The following is a 26,900-nucleotide window of genomic DNA, read 5'->3' as shown; positions in this document are numbered from 1 at the left end:
ATTTTCAACTTTTAAAATATTTGTGCAGTTTTGCCCTTAAATTTATTAATTTTGTAAATTTTATTAATTTGTCAAGGCTACATATACAGTTTGTATCCTTGTAATAAATCAACTTGGATATAATGTATTAGCATATTATATAACTAAATTCAGTTTGCTATTATATTGCCTAGGGTTTTTGCATTTGTACTTAAGGGAAAGATTGGCCCTTAAGTTTTCTTTCTTGTAAAGTCCCTGTCTAATTTTGATAAGAAACTTATAAAGATTCATAAAAGGTATTAGAAAGTATTTTTATTTTTTAGTTCTCTGGAAGACTTTATGTTTAATTATTATTTTTATTTAAAAATTAAAAATTTTTATATTTTGTTTTCACTGGTGAAGTCACCTGGTCTGGAAATTATGGATTACATTACTTAGATAAATTTTTGATTATTGAAGCTTTTTATATTTTTTAGTGCAAATTTTATAAATTGTGATTTCAAGGAATTTGTCAATTTCAATTAACATTTTTAAATCTATTAGTATTCATTCCTTTTATTATATTTTCTAATTATGTATGCAGGATATTGGTAATTTATGCTTTCTCAATTTTCTTTTTGATTAGTCCTTATAGTATTGTTCCAATTGTACCAATTGTATCTGTTCACTATGTCATTGTCTATTTTTGTGCATCTTCTCTATATGTTTTCAATTTTTTTTTACATTTCATATTTTCTTCCTTTGGCTTTCTTTTATTTTAATTTTCTGTTATTTTTTCCTAATATTTTGAACTCTATATTAAATTATTACTTTTCAGACTGTGTTTCTCTAATAGTGCTATAAATTTCCCTTTAAGTACAGTTTTTGTTGCATCACACATTTTAGAATTCAATTTAATTTCCATTGTGATTTCTTCTTTTATTTATGACTTATTCAAATGTGGTTTTGCTTAATTTGCATAACTTTGAAAAAAATTTTGATTTTGACTTAGTATTTATTTCTACTTTAGCTCCACTATTGCAAATAACATAATCTGTGAGATTTCAACCCTTTAGAGCTTGTTTAAATTGCTTTATGGCTTGACATGTTCAATTATGGTTAATATTCTACAGGAATAAGAAAACGTTGTGTATTCTGTAGTTGTTCAAACTATCTACAAATCCAAATTTGTCCATTTGTTCTACCGGGTAATGAGAAAGGTTATGTTAAGATTCCCCACGATGATTGTAGATATATCCATTTCTCCTTTTTACTCTGTGACTGCTTAATACTTTGAGACTTTCTTCCTAGAAGCATACAAATTTTGAATTTTTATATATTCCTGATAGACTGACAGTTTCATCATCATGGAATGTCATCTTTATCTCTAGTAATAATTCATTTTATAAAGTCAATTTTGTCTGACTAACATAGCTACACTAACTTTCTTTTGGTTAGTGTTTGCAGCCTATATCTCTTTTCATGCTTTTATTTTCAACCTTTCTGTATTCTCATATTTAAGCTGAGTTTCTTTAAAGTAGAATAGAATAAAATTCATTTTCTTAAAATTAATTCTCATAATCTTTGTCTTTTAATTAGAATACTTAGTCTGTTTACATTTGATGGAATTTCTAGTATTTTCATGTTTATTTCTACAATTATACTAATTTTTTCTATTTATCTCACTGTTCTGTATTTGAATTTTTTGTTTTTTCCCTTCTTTTGAACTAATTATTTTTGTTATTATATTTTTGCCTTATTTGTTTTTCTGTTCTAAATTCCTTAACATATTTTTTCAGTTGTTAAACTAGAGTTCATATGTATAACTGAAAATAAAATATAGTTAAAATTAGTATTTCTACTCCTTCTAGGAAAGTGCAAGACTTTAAACATTTAAAGTATTGTAATTTTATTTATTCTCTTCATGTACCTCCTTTAGTGCTATTAGTTGCATAATTTTAATTATTTGTATAGACAAAACTCTGTAAAAATCTGATTTTTATTTTATGCAGTCAATATTCATTTAGATTAACCCATATATTTTTCCCTCACCATTGCTCTTCATCTTTTCTTTTGTTGCTTGTTTTTATATGCCATCATTTCTTCTTTTTCTGGTCTGAAGAATTTTACTTAGTGTGTTTCAGTAGATTTACTGATGCCAAGTTATCTCTAATGATGTTTGTTTTGAAATGTTTTGGTTTCACTTTCATTAGAAATGACTATTTTTGATGTGCATTAAATTCTATTTTATCAATTATTATTGTTAGTTATTAAGAAGCTATCATTGCGGCCGGGCGTGGTGGCTCACGCCTGTAATCCCAGCACTTTGAGAGGCTGAGGTGGGCAGATCAGGAGGTCAGGAGATCGAGACCATCCTGGCTAACACGGTGAAACCCCGTCTCTACTAAAATTACAAAAACTTAGCTGGGCGTGGTGGCGGGCGCCTGTAGTCCCAGCTACTCGGGAGGCTGAGGCAGGAGAATGGCATGAACCCGGGAGGTGGAGCTTGCAGTGAGCCGAGATTGTGCCACTGCACTCCAGCCTGCCTGGGCAACAAGAGCAAAACTCTGTTTCAAAAAAAAAAAAAAAAAAGATTTGACTGCCCCCTTGGATTTAGGACTTGCATGGGGCCTTCGTTCTGGCCAATTTCTCCCATTTGGGACAAGTATATTTACCCAGTGGCTGTACCCCCGGAGTATCTAGGAAGTAACTAGCTTGCTTTTGATTTTACAGCTCATAGGCAGAAGAGACCTGCTTTATCTAAAAAAAAAAAAAAAAGAAAGAAAAAAGAAGAAGAAGCTATCATTACATTGGTTTTTTATTTTATTTTATTTCTAAGAAGTGCCTCTCATTATTATTGTTGTTTCCTTAAAGCTAATGTGCCTTTTTTCTCCAGCTTATTTTAAGATTTTCTTTTTTCTTTCTTCTTGAATTTCACTCAATATTTTTCTCACTTGAGGTTTGCAGAAATTCTTGAATCTACAGGTTGGTATTTTTCTTTAGTTTTAGAAAGTGCTCGGCCATTTATACCTTCTTTTCTCCTCTGTCTTTTCTCCTTCTGAGATACAAGTTACACATGTTTCTTATCTATCTTACACACCTCTCTCTCTTTTTTACCCTCCTATCTTTCTGGGATTTATATTTTATACTGTATATGTTCTACTGAAATATTGCCTTCCTCTACAGATATGCCCACTCTTCTGTTTAAGCCATCTGTTTAGTTATTAACTGTAGTTAGCATATTTCTTAATTGAAGGTTTTCCATTTGATCTTTTGATAGATTTCAACTCTGTAGAAATTTTCAGTCCTGTCTTATATTATTTTGCATATGTTAAGTTACTCTGTTTTCTAGCATCTCTTGGTATTTAGTCACTTTATCTTCCCTTGTGTATGCCGAACAATTTTTTTGAGTCTCTTTTCCTAAAGATAAGTACTCATTTCTAATCGTTCCACAATACTATTCTCAATGTAAAACATAACAATGCTTCCCTTAAAGTAAGGAAACATTGTTTAGTAAGTGCTTATAGACTGGCTGTTCTTTTGTATAAATAAATTATAAATGGAATATGAGTCTCCAGAGGAAGTTATCATTCCTTCAGAGAGGATATATTTGATCTCTGCGAGGCAGTCAGTTAGGGAATACTCTCCTTATTCAATTATAGATTGAAGTGATTTAGAAGTGGGTCTCAGTATTTGTGAAAGTTTGGCTATTTTTGTTGTTTTTGTTATTTACTTTTACTCTTAGCAGTATGTACTCCTGGCAAGATCGCAACCTAAAGCTTGTAATGTTTACCTGTGCTTCTCCATGTTAGCAACTCCTGAACTCCAGTTCTTGACTTCTCAGACCTGTGGTATGCTGCAGCTTCTGCACATACTCTTATGTTATTGGCTTTTGATGGCTGGGTGATGCCATTCAAGGCAAAGAGAACAATATGAGAAAAAGCAAGGAAGCAATAAAAGCATGGAATATTGTGTATGGTCAGCATACCAGGGAAGTAGCAAAAGATAAGGAAATTAATTTAGGTAGATTAAATTTCCAAAGTGTCTTGAATGCCACAATAAAAATTGGGGATTTATTTTATTGGAGAAAAGCCAAAGCTCTTAGTGAAGTGGATTGCTCTGGCCATTGTTTATAACTCTTCCTATGAGCTAGTCCCCTAGTACTTTTGGCCAACTTCTTTTCCCTTCCTTATAAAGGACTCAGTTCAGTTTGGGGGTGAGGGCCATAGTGCTGTCAAGAAAATTTTCTTTGGGATTTTGCCAAGATGGTAGGCAGATCCCCATGTCAGAAGGAGACTTTTTCCACATATATTCCCAAAGAGTTTGTGACTGATTCTTAAGGAAAAAAAAAAAACCTCAGCATTTCATTTCTAAAGATTAAAATGTGAAATCCGTAATCCCTTTCATAATTCCACTCTTGCCTATGATAGATAGGTTTTCCAATACATCTACTTATAAAATGCAATCATTATTCAGTCATATGAAAATGAACAAAAGCTACACGTTCTGAAATGCAGCAATTGCTATCTCCATGACTTAATTATTTTGCATTTATTGTTTCTTCAAGGTTAGAGATTTTCTTTTTATCCTACAGACATTAGCAAGTTGTTTTTTATTACATTGATTTGATTAGAATCCTCAAAAAGTCATTTTAGCCTACTGGCAAATCTTTAAATGTAGACAGATACAAATGAATTTTAATTGTTTCTGAGAATATTTATTTGGGTAAAAGAGATATTTTTAAATTCTTCAAATACATATGTGAATCAAGGTGTTTCATTCATTGACAGCAAAATAATTTGTTCCTCATCACATTAAGAACATACATCCTATTCATACTCTCCTTTAAAATGTTTTGTTTTAATGATTGGGTGGATTTTTCTACATCTTGGATGCTATAGAAGGCATTGAGACTCAAAACTGACCAGCTATTTTGCTTGGGGCAAAGTTAGGAGAATTGTGCCCTTTTATACTTCAATCCTGTAGTTTCTGGTGACAAGGATTATGAATTCTACCAAGATTTCTCTACCCCCAGACCTCCATGCGATTAACACAAAAAGTTTCTCTAAATACTAATATTTTCCATCCCTACCTTTTTGACCATGACAGTCATTAAATTACTGTCTTGGAAGGATTAATCCAGGAGCCACAAACAGAGGGAGATGGGCAGGTCTATTGTAATGAAATGTAGCCAGAAATGTAGCCAAATGGGAAAATCTACTGTAAGCATTTTGACATAGGCCTTTCAGAGACTGAAGGTTATGGATTAGAGCAAATGGGATGAATCAAAGACTTTCTAAAACGGCAGGCAGAACTCAGTAGATTTTGTCTCCCAAAAGTTGATACAGCATAATCAGACATAAACTGCAGAGGTCTCGGTATTACGCACACACAGCATGAGCCTGATGGCCCATCTCCTCATTTCCAGTCACTAGTGCAAGCCTAGCACAGAGTAGGATGCACAATAATTGTTTGATTAATTAATTTATAAATAATTTAAAGTGAATAAAGTTAATGACCACATTGTCACAATTCTTTTAACTGGTAATTTCTAATTTGAGGTTTAAGTGAAAATATTTACACAAAATCTTAAAACTCAGTCCTTTAGAAAAACTATCAAAATGTTTTGCAATTTCTTTCAGAAATTAATGTAGACAGTATTGAATGAAACATTTTTTAGCAATCATTGCCAAAGCATGTCAGGACTTTTCTAGCTCCCCAAGACACTTGCTCAGAATACAGAAGTGCTCAGTTCAACAAACCCTCCCTGCCTTTTGATAATGCCAATACCAGCTTTGCTAAGCCCTGTTCCATGAAGAATGAATTCAGAATGCAATAGTTGCTTGAGTCTAAAAATTCTTTCAGCAACTTTATCAGTAGAACAAATTTCTTAGGTCAGAATTTCCCAACAAACATTTGATTATCTGAGGCAATGAGGAAAACAAATGTGTTGTGGGAATCTTTGTGATTTTTGAAATCCTTACTTAAAGAATCATAAAGTCTCTTTTCCCCTCGACCTACCTCCAGCGAGAATTTAATAGTCTATTGTGCAACGGAAATGATAGCACTGTACCCCTAACTCTCCCATTGTTTACATTGATAAAGGTATCGGGCTGGACAGTGCTCCATAGAACACTCGGGGAAACTCTGATCTAAGGATGTCATGCGCAATTATCTCTCAGAGTTTAACAAATGTTTATTGAATAAACACTTCGTATTCCTCAAAAGCTTGTGAGCTATGGGCTAAGCAAAGACAGGCTAGAGTCATTGAATTATGTAATAGCAGTTAATAAATGACTAAAGGACATATTTACTGACTGACTGTGCTGATGAAAGGCCAGGCCACTGTACCTCGGGGAGAGCATCCACAAGCTGTGTAGGTAGCTGAAATGTTCAAGGCACCTGAGGCAATTTTCTCTGCCCTAGTGAAACAGTCACTTCTGTAAGTCAGCCTTGCTTCCTTCTGTAAGCATTGAACTATGGTGTCAAGATCACTTTTATATTGTGTAAATTATTCCCTGAGGCAGGTGGGAAATTGCACTTAAAGAAAAATTGCAAGAGAAAGATTTGTCTCCTGTTTCCTCCAGCTTGCTGCCTGACTGCCAAACACACACACACAGACTCATACACACAGACACACGCACACACGAGACTGTCCACTCTAACCTACTCAGGGAAAGTGCCTGTCTCTGGAGAAATCATTGCAGCACAAGGAATCCAAAGGTGGGACTGAGGATGGATGAAGGACTTAGCAAAGCTCAGGACTGAAGATCCCTTCCCTCTCCCTGGCCCCTTCCATGGCTGTTCAAAAAAGTCCCAAAGCAGGAAGCCCATTAAAAACATCTGGCCGGGTGCGGTGGCTCACACTTGTAATCCCAGCACTTTGGGAGGCCGAGGCGGGCGGATCACGAGGTCAGGAGATCGAGACCACGGTGAAACCCGTCTCTACTAAAAATACAAAAAAAATTAGCCGGGCGTGGTGGCGGGCGCCTGTAGTCCCAGCTACTTGGAGAGGCTGAGGCAGGAGAATGGCCAGAACCTGGGAGGTGGAGCTTGCAGTGAGCCGAGATTGCGTCACTGCACTCCGGCCTGGGTGACAGAGCGAGACTCCATCTCAAAAAAAAAAAAAAAAAACATCTACGTACAAACACAGACTGTGGAAGAGAAGGACGAAGAGTAAACCTCACAAAGAAGAATCAAATTTCCACCTATTTTGTCCTTCCCTCTGAGATCCTCACTATAGGTCCTTACAGACCCTGTTTTTTCTTTGTTCTACATGGGAAATCCTGCTTTCTAAAGTAGAATGTTTGAGAAAGTGACCACTAGATGAGAACATGATGAAGAGCTGAGAGACTGAAGTTGTTGAAGACAAGCTTATCTACTTAATTTGCCAAGATCCTAGAAGGCTAATATCATTTTTTCTTGTTGAAATGCTGAAAATTCTTAGTGAGTCTCCTAGTTGCCTCCTTATATTTTGCTTTAGGTAAAAAAAAAAAAAAAAAAAAGGAATATTCTTTAATGAAACAATTCTTGAGATCTTTATACTTTTCCAAAACAATATAATGTACACAAAAATAAATATGGGGACAAAATTTTAATGATAGAGCCATAGAACTGCATTGTTGACACTAACCTTTCAGTGTCACTCTGAGACGGAGTCACCTGAAGACTCAGGATAGGAAAGGTCAGGGCAACCTCTAATAACATGCTTCGTTTGGAGTAGCTAAGAGGATATGCTCCATACGCCCTTGATAGTATTTCTCCCCAAGACCTTCCCCTCAAACCAGAGGACCACATGGCTTAGGTCCACCCAGGACAGCTTGTGTCAGCACACTGTAGGATATGATGCCTTATTCCTCCTCCTTAACTCGCATAATAGTAGTAACCAATGACCACGCTTGTTGTGTGAGGTGCTCAATGCTTTTCATGTACAATCTTGTTTAGTATCCATAATCACAAACACTCCAAGAAATAGATATTATTATGCCAAATCCATAAGTAAGAAGATTAAGGATTTACAGATCCTCATTATGTTAGTGTTAAAGGATGTAGCTGCAACTGCAATGTTCTTTCTCTTTCCCACAGCTAGGTTATAAAGCAACTGTATCTGCTCTTTTTCATTCACTTCTACTCAATTTTTTTCTTCCTAACCTCGAATTGACTCTTTTTCTAATGATAACAGAATCTTAGAATTACACATATAAAGACTAGAAAATATTTAAATTGACATGCCCTTAAGTAACCATTATTTAAGCAGAAATTTCTTGTGAGAAATTCGAGGCCCAGAAATATTACGCTTCTTATCCAGAATCACCACCAGTCATCACATCTTCCGACTGTCATCTGCAGGTCTTTTTTCTACAGTACTTGGCCATAATTCCTTTTCACTGGGTAACCACTAAAACAATTCTTTTAAATACTATCCCCTTGCTATTCGCATCCTCCAATGGTGGCAAGAAGAAGTAATGCCTTAGAGTTACAAGAGTAAATAAACACAGAGAGCCCTGTTCTCCTTGCCTATGCCTTGCCTTCAGGAACATGGCATAATTCAGTCTGCATGCAGCTCTGAATTGAATCAATATTTCATTCCATTACCTTCAGTGGGATTCTCATTGCCCTTCCTAGAATAATTTAATTTCTCTCACTTCTCAAATTAAATGATACCTGAAACTTTCAGCTGATGAACAGCTCCTGTTTTACTGTAGGAGGCTTTCCTTCAGGTACACGGGGCATTCATCTTTTACTATTAGTGAAGGCCATTAGCTTCAATATAATGCCCTCTCTCTCTGATATCCACTACAGTAGTAATACTCTCAGCTCCAAAATGAAACTCATTTCCATGGCTCTGGATAAATAAAAGCAGATTATCTGTAATTTTTTTGACCATGCATTTAAAGAAATTACATTGATGAAAGGGAGGAAGGCATTTATTAGGGATTCATATAATTGCCTAATGTATAGAATTTTTTTTATTATTATTGCTTACATTTGTAGTGCAATATTATATTGAGTGGCATTGAGGTAATTCAAATATTACACATGAAAAAATTAGAAAAATATACCTCGTTAGAAATTTAGATGAAAATAACATCAATGTTCATGATAATACTGGCTAATATTTATTGAATGCTGGGCATTATTCTAAGTATGTTGTCAGCATTACCGAAGCCAATTTTAATGAAATGAATAACTGGTACAGCATCACGTGACTATTAAGGGGAAGAGCTGGATTTAAGCCTAGAGAGCACTGTGCTTGTGCTCTAAACCTCCACACCATATTCCCTGTGAAACCCAACTCAAGAGAACCCTGAGCCACACATTCTAACACAGTTCCCCAGCTAGGAAGATAAGCAAGGCCCAGCTGTGCTTGGAAAATTAATAGAGACAATTTTTAAAAGTGCATGACGCATTCATGGTTTCCCTCAGACAATGGAAACACACACACCCACAAACAAATTGAAACCACAGGAAAGTGTAAGCAGCAATCTCCTCTTATTTCAGATTGTCAATCAGTGAATGAGTCAAAAAAATTTATTGAGTATCTACATACTGTACATCACTGGGCATCTCAAGGGATCATGCTTTTGCCTTATAACTTGAATTATAAGTGTATCATATCACCTGTGGAATATGAGTCAAGATTCAAGTGTGCAAAATGTTACTGTTGCTATGGTGATGCACATAGAGGTTATTGATGTTGGAGGTTGCAGGTGCTAGTCACTCATCTGAAGCTGCTTATGAATTGAAAACAGTCAAAAGAGGCCAATAGCCTCTGTTTCAGTATAAGTTGTATTAAAGGGTTGACGGAGGACCTGTAATAACCAATGTGTAGAGTTATCTGATAGAGTTGAGTTGGAAAATGAGGTTTGGAACTGAAACCAAAGTGAGGTTTTCAGCTACCTTGCCCCTAAGTCTAATTTCCTTTGGGTACTACTTACAGAAAAAGTTCTGTCCACAAAGTTCAGTCAGTGCCCTCATTCATGGAGGGTCTCGGTCACCTCCCACACACCAGGAACCTGTGAAATGAAGAGCCAGGGGAGCAGTTAGGTCACTGGTGTTCTCTAGGAGACAGGACCTGCCACTGGACTCCTGCGTGCTGTTTTGCACAGTGAGCTGGACTTTCTGACCAAGCTGTGGCACAGGCAGCAAAAGACAGGGGCTAGAGTATGTTTCCTAATTTGAGGTACTTTCTTCTATGGAATATGGGTCGTCAGATCACTCTCCCTCCACCTTCTTGTGTCTGAAAAGGACATTACTACTTATCTCATGGATGGGAAGAGAGACTGGAAAAAGACCTCCAATCTAGAGAAGCAGAAGGTTTGGAAGGGGAGGTAGCAGCTCAGCCTGTATGGGCAAGGCAAGGATGTAGGGCTGCATCAGGATGAGGAAAAGCACAACAGACGTGGGCTAACTTTCAAGACGGGGTGGAAACAAGTGAGTTCAAAGGAGAATGGATGGTTTGAGTGGAATCTTGGAAGATATGGTAAGATAAGAAGACAATAATTGGCCAGGCAGAAGAGGCAGAAAAGGTCATTCTAGACACAGAGTGGGATGAGAAGAGGCTCATGGGTCCAGGGACAGAAGCACCTGCAAAGGCACCGGTACCCTGTCGTATAAGATGGCAGTGGCCCTCTGAGCCCAGAAACCTCAAGATTTTCTGGGGAAGTCTCTTAGGGCCACAAGGTTGTGAAGGTCTGAAACCTAGCAAGTAAATGGCCATCAGCACCCCTGCCTGAATTCAGCCAGGGTGGCTCCTTTTTGTTGGAATTAAAAATAAATTTGTATCTGAACCAAGTGTTCTGAAAGTTAAAAAATAAAATTAAAAAAAAAAAGGCAACAAGACACCACACTCATGAGCTGAAGAGCCAGAGCTCTGTAAATAGCTACTGATGTAATAGGCATGCTCTGTGGTCGTCAATAGAGCATCTGCTCCTTGCAGGCAGGGGCTGTGTTCACATTTTTTGGACATGGCCTTGGCACTGTTTCCTACAGATAGTGCTTGCTAAGCGGTTCCTCTCCAGCATCACAATCCAATTCCTGGGATCACTCCGGGACAATTCTCTCCCTTCTCAACCTCTTTCAGACCTTCCTCCTTTTTACTACTTACATAGACTCCTGTTACCCCATATTTTGTTAATTACATTTTCTTTTTTTTTTTTTGAGATGGAGTCTCGCTCTGTCACCCAGGCTGGAGTGCAATGGTGCAATCTCGGCTTACTGCTAGCTCCGCCTCCCGGGTTCACGCCATTCTCCTGCCTCAGCCTCTCCGAGTAGCTGGGACTACAGGCGCCTGCCACCACGCCCGGCTAATTTTTTTGTATTTTTAGTAGAGACGGGGTTTCACCGTGGTCTCTATCTCCTGACCTCGTGATCCGCCCGCCTCGGCCTCCCAAAGTGCTGGGATTACAAGCGTGAGCCACCGCGCCCAGCCAATTACATTTTCTTTACTTGTCTCAGTTGATTCACTCTTACAGAAATACGCAAGCATGATGACACCTATGTGCCAGTCCGGCTGACGCCCCACCCAGGTCTCTAAACAAATGTTTGTGCAGCTCAAAACAGCATGAGTATCCAGGAGCAACAGTGAGACTACAGGCAGGCGGGTATCATCCTCAAGAAACCAACAGGAAGAAAAAACCAGCTGGGAATGGAGCTAGAAAGCATATGAAATAAAACCATAATACTGTTGCAAGTAAGATAAAGGTCAATGAATTTCAAAATGTCAAATGACAAAAGGATAATTTCCCTTCCAGTTTTCAGTTAGTGTAGTTTAGTCGCTGCCAAGTCTGAAATCTTTCTGAATTCATGTGCATTTTTAGTTTCGTAATAGCAGTTTATGAGCAATTTATTCAAGTGTATATTAATATCCTCATAAATGTCAATCAGCACCTTAAGTGATGTGAAAATTTTTGGTAGATAGATTATATCTTGGGTATAATAATTGTGCATTGATTCACATATATAGACATTTAAAGCCCTATTGAGGGGCAGTGTGGACGGTGGAGTTGCTGGGGGTTGAGGGTGGCCGGTGGCTACTACATTTTTCAATGTTTCATGCTCACTGATTGTTTAGGGATAATAAAAATGTCCAAATCACAAATGATGGTGGTTCTCTGATATTTAGCAAACTTTTACTGAGTTTCCATATATGGCAGGCATTGGGATATCTATATCTATCTATAGATAAATAGATAGATATAGATATAGATATAGATATAGATATAGATATAGATAGATATAGATATAATAGAGTGAGAAAGAAAGAAAGCTGACTCTTTAGAGACTCTTTAGGAAAAACACACTGCAAAAGCTAAAGACATTTTGGGCACTCAATAAAATTTGTATTAATATCATATTGTTGTAACTGCTAATAATAAAACAAATGGCAGTGTTCATGTGCCAGGCACTTGGCATGCATGATTTTTATTTGGGGGTAGTTATCACTATCCTTATTTTAAAGATAAAGAAATTGTGGTGCAGACAAGTTAGAGGACATTCTGAAGCCACACAGTAATAGAAAGGTGAAGCCAAAATTTTAACCCAATACTGTCTGACTCTAGAACTCAAGCTCTTCCCACTACATATTGATGCCTGCTGAATATCAATAAATGCTCAATCATTACATTTTCAAGATGAACCAAACCCATACAGCAGTCTAATAAGCATGCAAACCAGTAAGACCACATACATATTCTTTCAAGCTTTTCCTAATTTTCACTTAAATGTCCAAGCAAAGAATCATTCTCAAGTTCCCTAAGGAATACAATCCATGCAATATACTTGATTGGTTTATTAAGTATCTCCTCTTCCCTTGTTGTCTCTCTCTTTTTCTTTCTCACTCTCTTTTATTCAGTTCCTAGCATAGTACCAGATGCACCAGAAGGTCCAAAGAGCTGAGGATTCTTAAAGCATTTAAACCATTGAATGTAATCACTCCTTCTCTCTTTGAGCCCTGTGCAAGTTTCTGTCTGGACTCAGCAGGGTATAGAGCTATGGAATGAGAAATGCACAGCCCCTTCCCAGGCAACTGACATGCAAATAGCCTGCTTCAGCATGTCAGTTCCATGGTAGTGGTGCCAGCAATGTCTAGGGGAGAACAGGAAACAGAGAGATTGGTATCTATAGGAGAGCTGGAGAAACTTCAGAAAAAGTAGACATTAAACAACCCTAAAAGGAAAGTAGGAAGAAGGATCACGTTACTTGTGAGTTGAAAGAACACTACCCACAGACACTAAGTGTGAAAGTGTGTGAGGCTTTTGGAGCAAGTGGGCTGTTCCATTTCACTAGAATAAAAGGAATATGAACAGTATTGTGCATGTCTTTTCTGCTCCTGCTGCTATAGCAAAATACCATAGAATGGGTAATTTATTAAAAAATAGACATTTACAGAAAGGTGAGGTAGCTCACATCTGTAATCTGAGGTTTTTGGGAGGCCAAGGTGGAAGGATCACTTGAAGCCAGGAGTTTGAGACCAGACTGGACAACAAAGCAAGACATTGTCTCAACAACAACAACAACAACAACAACAAAATTTTTTAAATAGCCAGCATGGTAGCACAAACCTGTAGTCCCAGCTATTTAGGAGGCTGAAGCAGCAGGATCATTTGATTCCAGGAGTTCAAAATGCAGTTAGCTTTGATTGCACCACTGCACTCCAGCCTGGGCAACAGAGTGAGACCCAATCTCAAAACAAAGCAAAACAATCAGAAATGTATTGCTCACAATTCTGGAGGCTGTGAAGTCTAAGATGTCCAAGATCAAGGCACCAGAAAATTTGGTCTCTAGTGAAAGTTTATTCTCTGCCTCTAAGATGGCTCCTCTTGCTGTGTCCTCACAGGGAAGAAGGGATAAAAAAGTCCTCAGGCCCCATGTCCTCAAGCCCTTTTATAATAGCACCTAATCCTATGCATGAGGGTAGAGCTCTCAGGGCCTAACTACCTCACAAAGCCCCCACATAAATACCAACACCTTGGGAATTACATTCCAACATAGGAATTTCGGGAGTCACCAACATTCAGACCCATAACAGTGGCAATTGGGGTTGGAGAGCTCTGTGGAATCAGATAATGAAGGAAATGAATTTCACGCTGCAGAATTTAAATGTATATTACGTAAGAAATGTAGCCAGGGAAGGTGGTTTACACCTGTAATCCCAGTCCTTTGGGAGGCCAAGGCTGGCAAATCACTTGAGGTCAGGAGTTTGATACCAGCCTGGCCAACATGGTGAAACCCCGTCTCTACTAAAAATGCAAAAATTAGCTGGGCATGGTGACAGGTGCCTGTAGTCCCAACCACTTGGGAGGCTGAGGCAGGAGAATCATTTGAACCTGGGAGGTGGAGTTTGCAGAGAGCCAAGATCGCATGAATACACTCCAGCCTGGAAGACAGAGAGAGACCCTAACTCAGAAAAAAAAAAACAGAAATGGAATGAAGGGAAGTGGTATGGTTTGGCTGGGTCTCCACCCAAATCTCATCTTGAATTGTAACTCCCACAATTCCCACATGTCATGGGAGGAACCCAGTGGGAGGTAATTGAATTATGGGGGTGGGTCTTTCCTATGCTGTTCTCATGATAGTGAATGAGTCTCACGAGACCTGATGGCTTTAAAAACGGCAGTTACCTTGCACAGACTCTCTCTTTGCCTGCCGCCATCCATGTAAGACGTGACCTGCTGCTCCTTTCCTTTCACCTTCCACCATGATCATGAGGCCTTGCCAGTCATGTGAAACTGTAAGTCCAATCAACCTCTTTCTTTTGTTAATTGCCTAGTCTCAGGTGTGTCTTTATTAGTCTGTGAAAACAGACTAATACAGGAAGGGTTTTGATGAGGAATGCAACCAGGTTAGACCTTCGTTTTAGAAAAATAATTAGTGAAAGAATAAATAGGGGAGGTAGCATGTGATTAGACAGTTTTGTTTGGAAAGGGAGTTAGGTGCTTTAGAATTCTGTTCCCTCTCTCTATTTGCAAAGAATGTATATAGTAACATGCTTCCCTAAGATGGTGGAAGATGAAGTGGTTGGTCTGTGTCATGTTCTTCTCCAGCACTGGAAAATCTCACTTTATCCCTTTCCCCTTTACTCACTGAGCACGATGAAGTGTTTTCTGGGAAGACAGTCAATGGGCTTCAGTGAACAGAGGCCTTGGTTGTTCCCTAAAATGTTGAATGAGTGCCTCTCAGAGACAAGATGAAAGTCTTCAGAATGATTTGAGTATCTTCAACTATGGCCCCCTAAACAATAAAAAGATTCTCAGAAACTGAAGACAAACAAAGCAACTTCTAATACAGAACTCACATTATATCATCCCATACCATTAGAGCATATTTATATAGTGCTTTCACATGTATAGTATACTTATGCACTTTATAATATTATTAAAATTTGAATTTATGGTATGAATAATTCCATATGAGCTCACATAGCCTCATGTACAAATGTTTGCAAACGTGAATGAATAGATTTAATATATTAAAACAATTTCAGAGAAAAATCTTCAAATAATAATATTTTAAATAATCAAGATTTAGGAAATTCAGCCCTTTCTTTCCCTGGAAAGGCAGTTTAGCAATTCAGCTACTCATATAAATCTTCTAACAATTTGAATGTGGAAAACTCTATGGCAAATTTAGAATTATAATGAGCTTCAACCTTAGCTTCAGAGGAGAAGGAAAATTTTCTCACTTAGACTGAACTTCCCTTAGGAAAAAAACAGAAAGAAAACACAATAATGTTTCAACTTAGATTAATGAGATTAACAACAACAGAAGCATCATCAAAACAATTATAATTAGCCAATTAGCCAATTTGGGATAGAGGAGTGTAAAATGTGTAAAACGTGCAGTTTTTATGTGTCACTGGCCCTATAGGATATAGAATAGGTATGAAGTATGAACACTGACAGAAATACCAAAATTAGGCACCTACTGTGGATCAGAACAGAATTAAACAGAATTAAATTATTTCATATATTGTCCTATTCAATGCTCACAGAAGCTCTATGAGACAGCATGGAGTGTATCTGCAAAGTTTCCTGGGAGCTGTCTCTGAATTGTCCAACGATGCACTAGATGAAAAGGGAAGTGCTGCCCTCACCCGAAGACAGGTTGTATTTTCCTTCAAGTCCTCCCTAGATCTCCAAGTACTGAGCAGGTGGCATTTCTTATCATGGCCCTAAACAGCTGGGATGTGATCTGTTATTACATTATAGTTACATACAACACCAGATGAAGTCACAGAGCATCATGAATCACTGCCAGCTTTGTGTCTCCACTGTTAAGGTCATTCTTATGCTCACCCAGTTAAAGAGAGAGCAATAGAGGGCAGGGTCCCTTCCCTGGAATAAGTCATAGTGGCCCCAGCAAGCCTCAACTGCATGCATCTCTGCAGAAAGCCAATAGATCTCGGTAAGCAAGTGCCATTTGTTGTTGACCCTTTACTTGTAAGTTTCCCCGGGAATTTGTTTTTTGTACCCATACTATGTGTTACTATGAGCTTTGAGAAATTTAAGTAACTTATTAGAAATCAGTAGGAGGCTTATGAGCTAGGATACAAACCTTGGTCTATCTAATAAGAAAGTGATTCTTGTTAGTAAGATTAACCTGTCAAAAGTCACAGTCTTACTAAGTTGTGAGGCTCGAATTTCAACCAGGTTTGCCAATTCACAAGCCACTATTTGTTATCACAGCCCACTCTTCCTTAAAGGGTGAACTTAAGACCATCTGTACCGTAATGACCAGGGGCGCTTATTACTATCACAATTTTAGGAGTCCTACTTCAGATTTATGGAATCACAGTCTCTGATAATGATGACCTCAAATCTGCAGTTTCTAATAGGGACATCAGGTGATCCTGATGAAGTTGAAAGTTTAAGATGCATTGCTTTATAGAAATTGTCCTGAAATTGCCACAAGGACCTATGTGCACATAAGGTACCCAGGGTGGTGTAAGGCAAGGGCCAGACCACACATCTTCTCTATGCATTGAGGAAGTCAGTCTCTCAGGAATGAGACATTCATGAAGCCTAACCTCTTGGAATAAGTAGTAGAAAACAAGAAAAGAGGAAGGTTTTGTGATATCACAGGGGCTTTGAGGATCATATTGAAAGATCCACCTGAATCTCTTATATAAATGATTTCTGATACATGAACTCAGAGAAAATGATTGCCTGGTCAAGAGAGGTCCAAGGAAGCATGCACACCCTCTTACAAAGTTGACAAAAATACCTGTACTTGCTTCAACCATGGTCTATTCTTAGCAACACCAAGGCAGGTAAGGAGGAGTACAAGTACAGGCTTTAAGGGCAAGAGCTATAGTTTTCTTCCTTCCCTGGAAAGTAAACAAAATGTAACTTGCTTCTAACATTCAGGGAGAACCAGTGATGAACTCACAAAAATGTGGACCAGATGTGTGCCAAAGCAAGACAGGGTGGAGCTGCCACAGTCACTACGTGAGTAGAAGTTTTATGCAGTCCGAGAACCATGCTCTGCGTTCACCTCATCTTTTATTCACCTCTTCCTTCCTCTCTTGTCTCACCAGAGAAAACTTGGGCTCCAATTCAAAAGGAAGCTTGGGCAGAAGCTTATGATTGAAAAATATTTTACCTAATTCATCAGTGTTAAGTGTGTCAAAAAAGCAAACCTTCCAAGCACTGCTATAAATCACTCTGCCTAAAACAATAGGAAATACGTTGCTCGAATGCAGCAGCAATTGCTATGAATTCCAAACAGTCAAGCAAAAGACAAATGCAAACCTTGGAGGGAGATATAATTTCATGGTAGTTTTTGGAGACCTATAAATTTTCAAAAAAGTAAATGGGACATATCTAACATGGTGGAAATCAAATAAAAGATGATTAAAACTAGAAAGGATACAAATAAAAATGCATTTTATTCATTCTGTACAGTGCTTGGTACATAGAAGATGTTCGAAAGTTTTTGTGATGAATTTATGAATAAATTCCAAGATTCTCACAGTTATTACTGTGGTTTCTCAAAACAGCCTTCACCCTCAACATTATAAGAAATTACAGAATCATTGAAGTCCCTAGAATTGTCCATTTTATCATTGGACTAGCCAAAGACCCTCACATATACTAGCTGTACCCATTCAAGCTTTGGTGATCAGGCAATTTACTTCCATTTTACTTGGTTGAGTTTTGTGTTGATTTCATTTTTGTGTTTGTGAATACATGCTTAGAAAGAAGATAATGATACTTCCTCCCTGATGAATCACCAATTCAGACTGGCAAAGAGAATGGGAGTGGCTGTGTCTATGCCTGTGATTGGGGTAATAAAATTTTAGTAAACACATTAGTGTGTCTTTCCCTAAGATGGCTATCAATACTCAAGCAATATTTAGGCCAAGTACAAAGTGGGCTCTAAATAGGAAGCTTGTAGAAGCTTAAATGAGGGTTCAGCAGCAATAACAAATTTCATCTTCTGCTATAATTATATTATCAAAGTGAAAGAGGGTTTAATAAAAAATTGTCATAAAAATGAATTGCTAGAACTGTGTATTTATGAAAAAGATATATACACATATATACATTACATATATACACATATATATAAAGATTTCTTTGTTTATTTGACAGTAAGAAAAGCATTGAATTTCTGTTTCGCAACCTTTAAAGTCTTTCAATAGCAAAGGGTCATTTCCTTAATACCATCTTTCCCAGTTTATCAGAAGATTTCATAAGTGTTTCCTTGACCAGGTCATTTTATGCCTCTATTTTTATTTCATCTTGCAGTTTATTAGCTCCTCAAAGGCAATATTTCTGGACTACGTTCTTTGTGTTTGCTTTTCTTTTATTTAATCCCTTTTTCAAATGGTCATTGGTGTTTATATACCAGAAAGCAATGGATATTTGTTAATATCTACATGCATACACACACAGTTTCTAAACAATGCTAATATCATCACCTCTGGTGATAAAATTAAGAAACAAATTAATAACTAGGCCCCTTTTTTCAGATAATTTGTTTACATATGTGAGATGAAAATTCTGTCTCAATTTTCTATATAACTTTGGTCCAGAAATTCTATCCTCTTTCACCCTTGCTTACTAACATGCAGAATGCTTTTCTTTCTATTGTTTTTAACAATAAGTACTGAAGCTTTCCTAACTGTCCCCTCAAAACTGTGAACTGTTAGTTGGTTAATATTTCAAAACTTTTACATGAAATGCATATGTTTATATGTCCATATATAAAACATTCATGTTTATATGTATGTGTGTATATATACATAGATGTATACACACACACATATACATATGTATACAGAAATAGAGAGAGAGAGAGAAAGAATGTCTTAAAATCCGTTTTCCACACAGCAGTGAGAACATTCATCTAAATAAGAAAACCAGCCCTAGCACTGCTGCAAAGTGGTCTCCTGCTGGATCCAGATATTTTACCACAGCTCTCACGGTTGCCATTGTCCCTCCTGATCAGTATTATGTGGCCATCAGGAGTTCCTTTCTGGTCCTCATGCATAAAAAAAGCAACCTTATCTATTCCAGGTCCCTCACTTTTCCCCCAGATTGCTACTTGGCTGGCTTATTCTCAAACTTGAGATAGCAATATAAATGCCATTTCCTCAGAACTCCTCTCTGAAACTACAGTTCTCTCTTCCACCCCATCTAAAGTGGCCTCCCCAAGTTTCTATCATATTACCTTAAATATTTCCTTAACATCACTATAATTACCTTGTGTACTGTTTTTATTGTTTACTCTCTTATTTCCCAGCAACATGTAGAGATATTGTTAGTGTTGCCTGTAATATATCACCACCAATCCTGACATACAGTAGATGCTCAATAAATATTTCATGAGTGAATAAATCGATGAAACACTGAGTTCATAATTCACATATCATTGAATAACTTGCTTTTTTTCCATGAACAATGAATTATGAAAAGAGTCCTATGTCAGCACATACAGAGCTTTTCTTTCTAGTTGCTGAATTGTAGTCCAAAATGTGGATAAACAGTAAATTAAGTATATTTCTACTGATGGATGTTCAGAGTTTTTTTAATCTCTTGTTATCAGGCACAGCCCTGAACTATACAGATTCGCATTTGTATTTGGATATTTTTGCACATCTTGTTCTGCAGGATAGATTTCTACATGTGAAACTGCTATAAAAAAGGTTTTTAAATATATAGAGATAAATTCAAATAGCCCTCAACAAATGCTGTCAAAAACTACAAACAGTCTGAGATTTTTACCTAGTTGATAAGTCAGCCTGACACAATTTCATGGATGCTGGCAGAAGAAGACATGAGACTCCTGTGTTAGAGGCAAAGGACTTTGCTGCTCATGTCACTGGAGGCAGTCTGATTTTTATGTTTGCTGTGGTCTAAATCACCCCCCAAAGGCTCCACCTCCCAATACCATCACACTGGGAATTAGGGCTTCAACATATTAATTTGGGGTAGGAAACAAAACATACATTAACACTTATACATAACAGACTTGCGATGTGATTATGGCATATGATTTGGTTTGAAAACGATTAATCATGTCTCAAATTGCTTTCTATAAGCTGTCGCAGCTGATCCCTTCAGGCCTTTTGATGTGTTGTGGACACTGTGGTTAGCAGACTGAGTAGCAGACGAGGTGTAGGAAGACTTCAAGTAGCAACAATTATCTGTAAAAACCAAGTCTGGAACTCTGGGAGAATTCTCTTGCATCGCACCTTTGACCTTCTCCATGCGGTCAAGGGAACATTACACAGAGTTCTATTATGAGTACATCCTTGAGTCAAAGAATACAGGACAGCTGATCTGAACTCATTTCCACAGGACCTCTGGGTAACCCATGTGTGACTTTGGATAACTTTCTTAACCTCTCTTGGTGCCTTTTTTTCTCTTCTATCAGAAAAAAAAATGGTTTGAATAACCTTAAAGATACCTTCAAATAAAGATCAGTGATGCAATAAATATGATCTGTATTTTTACAGCTGAATTTTTTGTAGAAGCAGGATTACCCATCAGGTCAGTAGAAAGAGCCATCAGGGCAATAGAAAGAGGAAAAATACATTTTAAATTATCAATTAATCCAAGATAGTCTTTCTTCAGCTTATAGTTGCTTTAGATACCCCCTTCAAAAGGATTTGATTTTCACTAGTCTTATATCCTCAGCCATCACCCACATCTCCCAGCCAAATATGACCCTGTAAGAAAGAAAGGAGTAGAGAAACCCACCCAAAGCATCCCACAGCGATGGAGTAAGGCAGAACTGGGCTCAAATACTTCTTCAGCCACCATAAATCAAGTTTTTAATCTCTCTATAATACTTTTTCCTCATCTACGTTATGGGGTTCATAGACCCTAATGGGGGCATCAGCATCAGTGAAATAATCATGCTAATAATTGTAGAATTATAGCTGTAATGAATGCTAGAAACCCTTTTAACATTGAGTCTTAACTTAGATTGGGAAGGTCAAGAAAGCTGGAAAGCAATTTCTGAAGGTGCTGAGATAGGAAGGTTGAAGAAGGCAGCGTGCCAACCTGCAGAAACGTTCAAGGGCCCAGGAAAGCATGGAATGCTCAAGGGAACAAAAGAAAGTGCAGTGAGCCTGAGGAAACAAGGAAGATGATAAGGCTAGAGAGTTGAGTGTGGTTCAAATCAGGAGGAAACAAGGAAGGTGATAAGGCTAGAGAGTGGGGTGTGATTCTAATCACATACAAGTATCATCCAAACCTAGACACACCTGAGCATAAATGGGGACAATTTTAATAATTATGCCAGGATAACAGGTATGAATCAGCACTGTCCATGGAAAAAGAGAGAATTGAAGAGAGGGAAGCCTATTAGGAAATTATTGCAGAAACTAGATGAGATATAACATATTATGAGATAGATATATTACAACTAAGAAATCTTGGGTATAGAAGGTGTAGTGGGTCTTGGAGAATGCAACAAGGTTTTGGTGGTGAAGGAGTAGTAGATAAAAGTAGACTTCTCTTTCCTCTCTGGAGGGAGAGCTGCCTCGCCTTCTAGCAGGGAATAGAGGAATCATGTCTATGGTCCAGCCTAACTAGCACATGAGCACTTTTGTTAAAGAAGTATAACAGATGCTAAGCATCAATATTGGCACACCAGTGAACACTTCAGATCAATGTTCCTGTACGTGTCGATTGTACTTCATGAAATATTTGTCCAAGAAATGTAATTAACAGGACCCCCTGCAGGTTTCAGATGTTCATAATATCCCTCTAATTTTCAAGAAATCACAGCTTCCTTTGGTGTAGGAATCAACAGTCATTCACAACCAGAGTTTATGCTAATTTCAGAGGCAAAGACAGCTTCAAGGTTAATGTATCCAATCTGTTTTGCTCATCTGTTTCTATCTAAATCTTTACTATGACTTAAGAGTTGAAAAGGGAAAAGAGCAGAAGGCAGCAAGAAAAAGAAGGAGGAAAGAAGGAAGGGAGAGACAGAGGAAGGGAGGGAGGAACTATTATGTTAGGAGGGAACTAGGATTCATCCATGTATATTTATTTGCTTGTCCTCATGTTTCTATAAGAAAAGGTAGGAACCAAACCAAAGTGAACTCAAAGTGAAACCATTGTGCTTCACTTCTAGGAGGAAATCCGAAATCTCCCATCATGGTCCACAAGTCCAGATTTGCAAAGTTACTCAGCTTAGGATCTCGGGAAATCCCCGTTTCCATATACAAACAAAGGAACGAAAGGTTCAGCAATCACCCAGAGAAAGTCATTCAGTAGAGTCCAAAAATCTTTTTATCCTAATTATCTGAATAATTAATGCAAAGTCAAGCTAGGATATAATTTTATTGTTCTAAGTGGAAAACATGTTTTCAAAGTTCATCAGACTCTGATGTAAAAGAACACAACCAAACCGACATAGCTCCAAAAATCATAATCACAGATGCTAAAATGATTTTTATGTTCTGTCTGTAGAACAAAAAATGTCCTTTAAATCAGTAGCTTATTAAAAGAATCAGTAGCTAGCATGTAATGTATTTTCTTTCATAAAGCAATAGGATATTTGTGATTGCATGCCCCATTCTACAAAGTTCACAAAAACATTATCTGTGATCAGTGCTGAGTATGGACAGAGAATTTTACATTGCCCTATGGGAGGGAGTCTTGGTTGCCTTCTTAACAAGCCAAGGAACCATTTTTAAATCCTGCTGAAAAAGCACATCAAATGTTGGAGGGACACTACTTAAGTCAGCAAGTATATAAATGGAAAATCAACATTTGAGCCCAAAACAAAAAGGAGGCTAGTATTAACAACTAATATATAAGATGTTTAAAAACTATTTTGTTTCTAGCTTTTCAGTTAACACCAGTTACTAAATTCAACATATTGAGCTGTGTTACTTGCTCACTTTATTATGAACAATGTGTTACTTGCTCAAAGGAGAACCTCCTGTGTGTAGCTGGTAATACAAAGCCTCCTCCCTCAGTCTTTAGCTACAAGTGACTTCTAGTGGTCAGGCATTCAGAACAAAGTTAAAGGCACATCTTAGCCCTCCCCAACTGACCCCACCTTTCACTGGCATCCTTATTTCCACCCCCGTCCCCACACAAAACTCTTGGATCTCCCATGAGAAACAATCTGAATTTTATTTAGAAATCTGCATATGTTCCTTTCCTTCCTTTTCAAATTTTTCTACAAAAAGTGTTGAAACAAGCCAGGGTATATACTAAATCCATGGGGCCATCCATAGCCACTGCTATAAGCTGTCCTGCAGTGAAACTGCCAACACTTACCATATGTCTCCTGATGTACTTACCCTGCATCATACACTACAGAGCATCATTAAAGAGAGGGATGTTCAAGAACCTAAGTCCTAAATCCCCATATTAATTATAAATTCCTTAGGCTTTGGATTGCACCTGCATAGTGCTTCTTCATCAAATTCTGTGTACATGGTAGGTGTTAATGTATGAAGAATAAAACAGTAATTTAATAATAATGAAGTAATAGCAACTATCATTGTATTGTGCATCTATGAAGTGCCAGACACTTTTCTAAGCACTTTGTATATGTCATTTCACTTAGTAACCACAATGTTATTTATCATTTTTCCCCATTCTTCAGGTGAGAAGCATGTGTATGAATAAGAGAAAGATGTTAGTACACACCCTCAGCTTGGTGAGGTGCTATGCTGTGAGAAGTTTCTGAAACCAAACAGACTGATGAAGTACAGAGGCATGTAGCCCCTTTTCTCTCCACTGACCCAAAGTGTTTTTGAGCCCCCCAAAGGGGGAAAATATGACAGTAGCCAAGTCCACACGTGGGGCTAGGCGGTAGGGCAAGAGGGGAAGAAAAGAAACAAGAAAGAAGTTAGATTCTTAAGTTGAGAGCTAATATCTGGGATCATCTATAAATCCTTCTAGCTTTGTCATGTTCCTTGTTTGTGTGCTGGGAAAAAATACAAGTCTTCACCAAATATTGGATCCAACCAAGTTTTCTTTCCTCCTTCTAGTAGAATTCTACTTCATCCATTCTTTTACTTATTTTTTTTTAATATCAACTGAGCGCCTACTATGCAAAAGGTTTAATGTTAAGCTATAAGGCATGATTTCACTCTTCCTGGAGAGAAAGTGAAATTTGGTAAAAGAGACATATAGAAAAACTGGAGGAGGAGAAAGGAAAGAACAAGTCAGTGCTGTTTATAATGAGGAATGCTTCTGAGGGGAGGTCATACCTCAGCTGGTTGTTGAAGGATAGTAAGAGTTTGCCAGGTGAAGTTAGGGTTTGCTGGAGAGAAATTGGCATGTCCAGAAGCTACAGGTATGCTGGCCACCCATGCAGTTCAGTGGAACACCTGTATGCAGGCATTTTCTACATTTCTACTCATAAGAGACCTGCTTTCTCTGGCTTTGTTTGGATAAGTAGTATTAAAAGTGTTGTAGGGCAAACATTCATATTTATGCTGTATTTAACTTTTCATTAATAATAAATTCAGGTGAAGTAGAATTGTTATTAATATTGATCAACATTCCAATTGAAAGCACAGATGTCAGGGATTTTTAAAAAATGGGTTCAGTTATATTTAATAGTGCTGTTGATGAGAGGAAACCTAATGAAAACCAACAGATGGTCTATTTAATATCGCTCTCGGCTTTGAAACATGTGCCAAATGTGATACACACAAGGACTTGACAGGGCTGCTACTGGAAGCCTTTAATTACAACTATTTGCACTCCTGGGCCTGTTGAAATTGCTAAAATAACACTGCAACTCTAACACTGGCCAAGTCAGAATTTAAATAATACCAGTTTTGTGATATTGTTTGTGGCATTGTATTTCTAAATGACCTCTGTAGACAGTTTTCCTGGCAGTTTTTTGTCTCTCTCTCTCTCTCCCTCCCTCTCTCTCTCTCTCTCTTCCCCCACCCCTTTTTTTTCTTTCGATTAAAGAACTGGAGCCCGTGGCCAGGATGAACTCAAACAGTCCCCTCCCACATCAGCATACTCAGTCTGGAACACTGAGCAGCATCTCCAAGGTCAAAAAGCATGGATCTCCTTACTGTTATGGGTGACTCAATTACAGACAGCCCTGCTGACATAAACTGCCAAAGCAATGAGTAAGTAATTAATAATAATGATGACAATATCAATGACCCCTTTATAAACCTTGCTAGTCTCTTGGCAAATATTACCACCATTCCTTGTAACAACAGAAAACGGAGATAAAGACACTGAAGCTGAGAAGGGCTCAATACTAGGCTCAAGGTCACACAGCTTATAGGTGGTAACTGGGCAGGCTAATTAACCAGTAAGAGCAGGATAGACCAGTCAATTATGGCAGGATAGTATTTCACAAAAGAGAAAGAAGCAGAAGGAGAAGTGGGTGGGGAGGAGGAGGAAAGGAAGGAGAAGGGGAAGAGGAAGAGGAATAAGAAGAAGAAGAGAAAGAAGACCCGTAATATGGTTTGGCTGTGGCCCGACCCAAATCTCATCTTGAATTCCCACGTGTTGTGGGAGGGACCTGGTGGGAAGTAATTGAATCATGGGGGCAAATTTTTCCTGTGCTGTTCTCATGATAGTGAATAAGTCTCATGAGATCTGACAGTTTTAAAAACAGGAGTTTTTTCTGTAAAGCTCTCACTTTTTGTCTGCTGCCACAATGTAAGATGTGACTTGCTCCTCCTTGCCTTCCACCATGATTGTGAGGCTTCCCCAGCTACATGGAACTGTAAGTCCAATTAAACCTCCCTCTTTTGTAAATTGCTCAGTCTCAGGTATGTCTTTATCAGCAGTGTGAAAATGGTCTAGTACAGTAAATTGGTACCAAGAGTGGGGTGCTACTAAAATGAAGTTCAAGATTAAGGCTCTGGCAGACTCTGTTTCCAGCAAGGGCCCTTCCCCTGGCTTGCAGATGGCCACCTTTTCACTGTTTGCTCAGGAGGTCATTCCATTGTGACTGAGCTAGGGATGGAGAAGGAAGGGAGGTCAGATGTCTCTTACTAGGAAACTCACTGAACACTAATCCTATGGGATCAGGGACCCACCTTTATAACCTAATTTAAACCTAATCACCTTCTTATAGGTCCTATCTCCAAATACAATCACATTGAAGTTTAGGGCCTCAGCACACAAATTTTCTAAATACACAATTTGGTTCAGAGCAATTATCCTTTATTTAAATTCTCTCAAGACATAGACCAAGATATCAAAACTTGATAAAGCTATCACAGAAAGCTATAGCCAGTTTCTTTTTCAAGATAGATATAAAAATTCCTAATAAATTATAATCAAAATAATACAGCATCATATTTTAGAATGTCACATTTTTAACTAAGTAAAGTATACTCCATGGCTACTGGTTCAGCATTAAGTAAATTTCTCAATATAACTTATTATATAAACAAATTAAAGAGAAAAAATCAAAAAATATGTGATTATATCAACATGTGCTAAAATTGTATTCAATAAAATTTAGAAGACATTTCTAAT

At 37.8% G+C, this 26,900-nt stretch overlaps 1 long non-coding RNA gene across 1 annotated transcript in view; it reads right to left on the bottom strand.

Moving 5' to 3' along the window:
• Positions 1–20,559, bottom strand: part of LOC131382442 (uncharacterized) — a 71,774-nt gene extending 51,215 nt beyond the window's left edge. Inside the window, exons 1-3 of the long non-coding RNA XR_009211941.1 lie at positions 20,411–20,559; positions 15,043–15,189; positions 9,897–9,974 (exon numbers count right to left, since the gene is read on the bottom strand). This is a non-coding gene — a long non-coding RNA (uncharacterized LOC131382442). The remainder of the gene's footprint in view (positions 1–9,896; positions 9,975–15,042; positions 15,190–20,410) is intronic.
• Between the last annotated feature and the right edge of the window lie 6,341 nt (positions 20,560–26,900).

This window comes from Hylobates moloch, unplaced genomic scaffold (assembly GCF_009828535.3).
Source record: "Hylobates moloch isolate HMO894 unplaced genomic scaffold, HMol_V3 SCAFFOLD_24, whole genome shotgun sequence".
NCBI classification, from domain to species: domain Eukaryota; kingdom Metazoa; phylum Chordata; class Mammalia; order Primates; family Hylobatidae; genus Hylobates; species Hylobates moloch.
Note: the sequence above shows the minus strand (reverse complement) of the source record. Positions and strands in the feature narration are given on the sequence as shown.